This window comes from Nothobranchius furzeri, chromosome 1, assembly GCF_043380555.1.
Source record: "Nothobranchius furzeri strain GRZ-AD chromosome 1, NfurGRZ-RIMD1, whole genome shotgun sequence".
Taxonomy (NCBI): domain Eukaryota; kingdom Metazoa; phylum Chordata; class Actinopteri; order Cyprinodontiformes; family Nothobranchiidae; genus Nothobranchius; species Nothobranchius furzeri.
This window is the reverse complement of record NC_091741.1, coordinates 37,901,153-37,909,376: the sequence shown is the minus strand read 5'-3', so window position 1 is coordinate 37,909,376 and position 8,224 is coordinate 37,901,153. Positions and strand designations below refer to the sequence as shown.

The 8,224-nt window shown below is 41.7% G+C and overlaps 1 protein-coding gene and 1 long non-coding RNA gene across 10 annotated transcripts in view; one reads left to right on the top strand and one right to left on the bottom strand.

The window, feature by feature from the left end:
- The window catches only part of LOC107387024 (plexin-B2), a 246,448-nt gene that overhangs the window by 145,162 nt on the left and 93,062 nt on the right, over positions 1 to 8,224 (bottom strand). The gene's annotated exons all lie outside the window — the stretch shown is intronic.
- Positions 5,811 to 7,220, top strand: LOC139063642 (uncharacterized). Its single transcript, XR_011517020.1, has 3 exons — positions 5,811 to 5,939; positions 6,973 to 7,030; positions 7,108 to 7,220. It is a non-coding gene; the product is annotated as an uncharacterized lncRNA (long non-coding RNA).

Sequence of the window (8,224 nt, the reverse complement as noted above, 5' to 3'; positions counted from 1 at the left end):
AATTGTGGTCACCCACTCAGCCTCTCCCGTTGCATTGAAATGAGTAGAAAAGCAGCCACTGAAGCGAGAGAATGTGTGTGTGTGTGTGTGTGTGTGTGTGTGTGTGTGTGTGTGTGTGTGTGTGTGTGTGTGTGTGTGTGTGTGTGTGTGTGTGTGGTGAAGCTTGTTTGGCAGCACTTCTAACAATACCGAGGCCCTCGGTGCTATCCGACAGAAAAGCCCAGTCTGTCTCGACTCCATCTCAAAGAACCATATGCTTCTGGATCGCTGAGTCGAGCCGAGCGTGTGTGTATGAGTGTGTGTGTGTGTGTCCATATGTTCAACCATCTACACATCCAGATGGCAAAGCATCAGTCAACTTGTTTCCTTCTGTCATCAACAGGAAGTACTTGAAAACTGTACAGACAATAAATATTTATCTCCTGGGCAGGAGGAACCTGACCTGATGACCACAGAGCAGAACGTGTCCTAACTTTTGGGTCTGTGGAGTACTTAGGGGTAGTCTGAGTGAAGTCTGGCTGGAGAATCATGGAGAAGGTGACAGACCAGTTAACTCATTCACTGCCATTGACGACTAAAGTCGTCATTTTAGATCCAACCGTTCACTGCCAATGACGACTAAAGTCGTCATTTGCATGTTTTTACTGTTTGAGCATCGGAACGAGCCCCCGCGCTGAGAGAACAAACATCTCAGCCCTGAAGCCGATCTTCATCCGCATACGTCACAGATCACATGATCAGGAAGCAAACCATCCATGTGTTTGGAGATCGTTTTGGGCCGTTCCTGTAAAAAAAGTGAGGCGCGAACCGGAAAAGCGTCTGCCGCTCACAATTCGACAACGGATTATGAAAGAACGGATAACGCTCGAAACACGCGGCTTCTTCCTGATGTTAGAGGTGAGTCTCCTCTTTGTTTTGGTTGTTTTGGCATCGACATCATGCTAGCGCGCAACGTTCTGTGACTCTTTAAAAAACAGTAAAGACGGTGAGAAACGCTGGCAGCGAAGGCCGTTAGCGATCAGGAAATGGCTGGCAGTGAATGAGTTAAAAACTAACTTCTAACATCTATAACATGTTTGGTAATCAAGGCAGGGGTGACCAAAGGGAGTCCAAGGTGTGGCCTGCAGGTCCATTTGGGGTCTTGGGGTAATTTTGTGCAGCCCTTTCTCAATCTCGCAAAATCTCTCGAATTAAACATGACTTTCGAGTAAACAAACACGGCTGACGCGGAGCATGCAGAAGACTTCCATCACCTTGCTTTCTGATTGGCTACAGGTCACATTTAACAGGCAGCACATTCTGCTGTCGTCAGTAACGGACCGAGACAATGTAACACCTAAAAGTCAAGGTTTATGCATCCGAGCAGACCAGAGTGCTCTTAACACACCACACATGGCAGGAAAAAGTGATAGGATTATCTTTAGAGCCAGTGACTACGTTTACATGCTGCCAATATCCGGGTTATGATCGGGTTAAGGTCGGTATTCGGGTTTCGGAGTTGATCAGAATAACCCGTTTACAAGCATAAATAGAAAGAGTTACCCCTAACTTGCATAACCCGATTTAAATGCGGACGTTGGGGTAGCGTCAGGACGTATGGACTACGTCCAGACGCAATATGCGTCATATTTCGCTGTCTCTGTACTTTCGGCCGTCAACAAAAGACAATGTTCATACTTTTCATCAGACCAATGACAACAGAGGTTTCCTCGTCACTCCAAAAGTGTGGTGCTGTGCCGCGACTCGCCATGTTGCTCCCAACTTGTTGTTTACTTCCGGTGTTCTGGCGCATACAAGACGTCTCGCTACTCAAAAGACCAAGATTCCTTGCAAACAGAGCATGCGCAGAACACACGCTCTGATGGGGATATCCCGATATGCGTTTACACGACCAAACATTCGGGTTAGAAAAGGGTTACCCCAGGTGTAGTAACCGGGTTTTTAAAAACCCCAGTTATGAGCATATCCGGGTTTTTGGCCGTGTTTACATGGCCGTGCGGAACAGTGTTATTGTGAATGTTGGGTATTTTATAATTGTATCTTTTTGAGGCCTAAAAGATGCCCAATTTGTGTTATTAACACTTCATGAATCTCTGTGTTTGCCAACTGTGGCTGTTCATGAAAGGTTGAGCAGAGAAGCTCGTTTGCAGTCAAGGATGTTGATTGTGGATTTCCAGGATGTTGATTGTGGATTTCCAAAGAAACCTCTGTACCTCTGTAACCTGAGAAGGCCCCGCCTTCTCCATCCTTTGCTAAATAAAACACCTGGCAAACTGAGAACACAGGGGAGTGACGTGGGGAAGTCTCGGAGGAGGCTTCCTCTGCGTTGACTCTCCATTGTTTTGGGTTCAGGGTAAAATGTCTCCCTCGTTGTCATGAGTGTTTATTTCAGGTTCCAGGGTTATGGAGATTAAATATTACCAAACATTTAATTACCTAACATTTTGGTGGAGAATGAGGGCATGCAGAGCTGGTGACCTGAAGGCTTTCCCCAGGAACAGAGGGGAGCTGGTTAGCTCCATGGAGGGGTTTCTACGCCCAGCTCTCGCGTGACGATTCATGGACATTACGAATAATCTACTCTCTCTGTGTGTGTGTCGTCCTTTAAGGTAATATGGGATAAATAAAAAATTACCCATCAGTGAATATTCGGGTTTTAAAAGGGTTACTGGCTGCATGTAAACACACTCAGTGTGGTGATGGGGGTGTGTGGTGGAGGTGGCACTTAAGACTAGGTGGGGAGAATCGGGACAAAAATCCCTGTAACTGCTTTGCCATGTGAACTGGGCCTGAGGCAGCTAATTATGGCGTGATATGAGGGCCAAAATTAAGACTACTGCCCAGCAGCTGGAGACTATGTCTATAAATTCCGAAGCAAACTACTTATCTGATTAATGATAAGCTGGCGCCGGTAACTGAGAAGCTGGCGCTGCTTACTGAGGAATAGCACCTTTACTGACGTTACTACTAGAAACGCTTGGGACTAGCAGCCCTCGGCTAGTCATTGACTGGTTCAAACTCTCCCTCTGTTGTCTATTAGCATGGATAGGCTGGTTTGGGCATCTGGTCAGGATGCCTCCTGGACGCCTCCCCGGGGAGGTGTTTCGGGCATGTCCTGCCGGCAGAAGGCCCCCGGGTCGACCCAGGACACGTTGGAGAGGTTACATCTCCAATCTGGTCCGGGAACGCCTTGGGGTCCTGCCGGAGGAGCTGGTGGACAAGGCCGGGGAGAGGACGGCCTGGAGCTCCCTAATTGGGATGCTGCCCCCGCGACCCGGACCCGGATAAGCGGAGGAAGACGAAGACGAAGGCATTGAGAAGTTGAGATTTGGCGCTAAATAAATAAAATGAATTGAATTGAACCGTTGTTGTTTAAAAGGAAATCATGGAAGCGGTCTTAGATTTCACCTTTCTACGGTTGTGCCTCAACTCTTCTCCCCAAGCAGTGTCACCTTAGATCACATGATTTAAAGACAGAAACACTCATCAGCTGATAATGGGCCAAACATTAAAGCTGTGTAACATGAGGAAGTATGGGTTTTCTGTGCCAAAGGTCGTATTTGCCCGGCTGGGTCAGAGCTGGGTCACGCAGCACTTTTCACCCACAGATTAAGACCTGAGCCGACAGCAAGTCTGAAGGACTCCACAACATCGAGAACACCTGCAGCTTCAGAAGAAGGACTTCTCACACAATCTAGTCATAATCAAAGAGTCTTACGCTTTCTTTGTTTATTAATGCTAAATAATCATTTTATCACTTTGCTCATTATAAATGTATTTCAATCAAATGAATGATTATTATGCTTTGGGTAATCATAATGAACTATAATGAATCAGTATACTTAATTAAATAATGTTTTTGAAGATGTTTAGTGATGACCTTCACACTCACTCACAGGTCCCACTTCACAGTAACTCAAAACACATTTGCTCTGACGCACAACAAGTTTGCTTTGGGAAGAGAAGTGGTTTTGGTAGGTTAGTCAGAACGAGATTGAGAACGAAAGAGCGGAAGTGTGGAGCGAACACCACGGGGAAAGGAGCCCTGCCGGCTTCCTATTCTCCACCCCCCACGCCATTTCTGTCAAGCCAGACAGAATAGCTGAAATGCAACCAGCTTACGCAGACTCGTCCCAGAGTCTTTGATTTCTGAGTTAATTTAAACTTGAGAAAGCGCATCTGCCGAACGCTTCAGCAATGTGTACCGAGGTCAACTCTGGACCGGATCGTCGCACACCTTTGTCTCCTCTGCCAGTCAAGGTGTGACCTGGATAAACATCCTCCGAGGTCCGGATCTGAAAGAAGGTCCTAAGTACGGTGAGGCAGAACACAATAGATAGCGTTCTGATGCTGGTTTTCTAATAAGCACTAAAGTTTAATCGCAAAACATCATTTTTCACTCAGACACCTTTTCTCTCCCTGAAGCAATCTCAGACACCTGCTCGTATGCATTCATAATTCCATTATTCTCAAATCTTAGCACATCCAACACAAGGTCTATTTGTGCAAGCTTAAAATATCAACTGTTAAAGATTGTCCAACAAGGTTGCCAATGTTGATTGTTTTCCTATGATTGTCATTTCAAATCGTTAGTTTAAATTGAATAATTAAAACTCTTAACATTTAAACTTGTCTTTTCATTGAACTGAAACACAGACAATGGATATGATTGTCAGTTTATCGATGAAAACAACCTTTGAGTCTTCTTATCTCTATAAATTTGGTTATTAATTTTGTTAAAATTAATATTCCAGATTATTATGTAGAATGGTTCATCTTTCATAAAAGAGCCATAAACCATTACGCTACAGCTGCATTAGCAAATTTAAATAACAAATTAGCTTAAAATAATTTTTCATGCCTCTTAAAGGTAGAATATGGAACATTTTAAATAAAAAGCTATATTGTTAAAAATATAATACCTCCACGTTTAGATGTGTGCAGAATAAATGTACAGTGTTAAAAAATAGATTTTATTTTGTCGGGCACGAAACTGGGTTCATGTTTACATCTGCCAGCCACTAGAGGGCACCGTTGTGCTAAAAAGTCAGCTCGGCAAGGCGGGGTTGGGACTGTGTAAAATGGTGGACTTGACAAGTCCAGCAGCTGATTCTGAGCCCAGAAGATGTTTTAATGGTAAATACTGTTGTAAAATAGGCTTATTAGTAGAAATGAGTCCTTACCCTGTACGATTTGTCTCTGGGCATGGTGCTGGCTGGTCACTTAAAATAGCTTTCCGGAGTTTTCCCCTTTCAGAAATGATGTATGGTTTTTCAGTAATCCGTAAAAGTGATTATTTTATCATGTACTGTGATATAATGTAAGCAATACGTCTATTTTATTGCTAAGCACGCCCCCTGCCCTGCAGAGCTCCATGCAGTAGGGAACTAAGTGCCGACCAGAACTAGCGAATAGAATTAGGCTACCGCCTTCGCTCTTCAAAATTAAGGAATACCTCGGCTGATGCAGAGTTGATGAACTTTTCACGGACAAGTAAGTCTCAAAAATATAAATATATGAGAACACAACATGAGATGACAATAATATAGTAAAACAGCGTGTTTTAGCTCTGTTTGTTGACCACAGAAGCACATTTATAATCAATTTCCCAAAATGTGAAGTCACCATCCTAAAAAAAAACAGATCGAGACCGTTTGTGCTATACGTTTTAAGCCACTAGATGGTGCCATTAGATGAGACATACTGCGGAAAGAGACTTTATTGTCAGAAGTGAACCAACCAACTACCCCTGACTGCATCCCGGAGATCGGGGCGGGGCTAAATGTGGGCGGGGTCAAACGTTTAGAGGTGGGCGGAGACAACTATTTGACTCCTGCGTCCTGCCCCACTCTCAATGGAACCAGGAAACCGCTATGCTATGTGTGTGTGCAATGCTGTGACAGGTGTCGGGACAGAGGGAAGTAGCTGCCAAAATGGAGGTAAGCTAGGATTTTTCTTTCACTGTTTTAACAATATCGAGGACCAATGTTGGGCGAACGTTTTATAAACTTGGAAATTAAAGTTTTTTTTCCCATTATGAGTTTTAGATGATACATATAGCCTATTTTACACATGCGGGGCGACTTACTTTTGAGGAGAAATGTTTACAGGGTTCCCACGGAGTCTTAAAAGCATTGAATTTATGAATTTGAAAGTAATACCTTTAAAAGACTGGAGAAACCCTTCAATTTTGGCATCTGGGTCTTAAAATTTGTGTTGGATGTAAGTTTTCTGTACTGCATTTTTCTTCTGAAGTTCATCAAAATATTCCAAACAAGTGATGACACCAAGAGAAGCACTATTTTTAGACATTTATTTCAATTTTGTGTCTTTACAGTTTGCACTGTTGCTTTTATACAATAGAAATACTGCAAGAAATTAGGGTAATAAAATTAGCAATAATAAAAAAAATGTCTTAAAATCAAACTAAAATATAGGCAACAAACATTATTAAGGTTCTAATGTCAAACCAGATCGGTTATATTTTTAACCATTTGTTTAAAAATATAACCGATCTTCTACCAAGTGCCCACCCAGTGTTTTGTCAAAATATATTGGTAAAGTTGTATAGATAAATAAATGAAATTAGTTCAATAATTTTATTTTATTTATTTACTTTTTTGCTGATAGTGCCGTGAAATAGGTATTAATTTTCCATATGGCTTTAGAAAGATCTTAAACAGACTTAAATTTAAGTTGAAGAAACCTGTAGGAACACTTTTATAGCTTTGGGGAGATATGTTGTGTAGTCATGATTACTTTTTGGTGGAAAATATATTTTACGGGGGGAAATATGTTAGTTTTTTAAGCTTTTTATGTTCGTATCTGAGTTCTACACCTGATGGGCTTTATTATTATGGTTAGAGTGCTAATCTGATATGTGTAATTATATAAACGTTTTGCTCAGTCAAGTGTCAACAGAATAACATGAATGTTTTCATAGTGAATGAATGTTGTCATTGTATCACCAAGGTCTGAGGAAGACAGAGTGCAGGCACGAAAAAGACGGAGAGAGGAAAGAGTAAAACAGGTGAGAGACAATTTGATTATTTCTTGTAGTTTAACTGTTGCTTGCAGACTGAAGCATAATTTCTTCACTTATTTCAGGGCCTGGAAGTGGTCCCTCCTAAGAAGTCCTGCCATACTGAATGAGTCTGTGCAGCATCAGGTATTGTTCAAACAAGTATTATTGTACACAACCCCCTAGGTTGTCGAAATGGGATGTGGGAATATTCAAGATTCAACCTTTTGTCATATGCACAGCTAGAAAAACACGCTTTCTGCACAATGAAATTGTTACTTTGCCAAGATTAGAAAATTAAGACCGTTCCAGACAGAACACTTTTTTTTCAAAGCAAGTTTTTCAGTCATTTCTCTATTTTCATTAAACCAGAATACTAAGCAACTGATCTTTTTTACAACTTGCATCGTTAATATGCTTTTTATGAACCACAATCTTTTTCCTTTCTAGCAGAGGCTGAGAACTTGCTGGAACTGTACTTTTCTTGTGTCATTGTTTCTTCTCCAACCTCTATTTTAATTAGAGGTGTCAAATAATTCCATTACTTGCATTTAATTTTTTACAGCCATGATTAACGTGTTATATATTTTAATTATGTTTATCATTTTTAATCTACTGCTTCTTTATGGGACTTTTAAATAAACCAATTTCTTTTCTTGTTCTTGAAGGGTTGATGTAAACTCATAAGTTGAAGGGTTGACGTTACAGTGACAAGACCGGTGAGAGATTAGCTGCAGCAGTGTTTATTTCAGCGACCTTGTTATCTTTACTCTGTTTTTTTCACCCTTCTTGCAACTTTTTCCAAAGTTATTGTTACCATTTGGATGTAATGGGTGTGTCACTGAGCATCAAGGCTGCTGACAGCTTCTCTCCTGTATCAGACGCACATCCGTGCTGCAGTTTGGAAAGACCACAGCATCAGCTGTTTGGCTAGCTGTTAGCATTGAAAATAAGGCTTATATTATGTACAGTTATTAGATTAAATTGAAAGATTAGATTACTTTCAGATCATACATAATTAATGTAAAATATGTTTTTAATCTCTTGACAGCAGTAATTTTAATATTGTCTTTATTTTTGATTAGGAGAATTCTCTGCTTGAGGACACCTTTGAGGCAGCAAGGTGGTGTACCACAAGGTCCTTCAAAGGAAGCCTTTCCCTTCCCCAGGTCATCACCATGGACAGGGAAGCTTGCCGGAGGG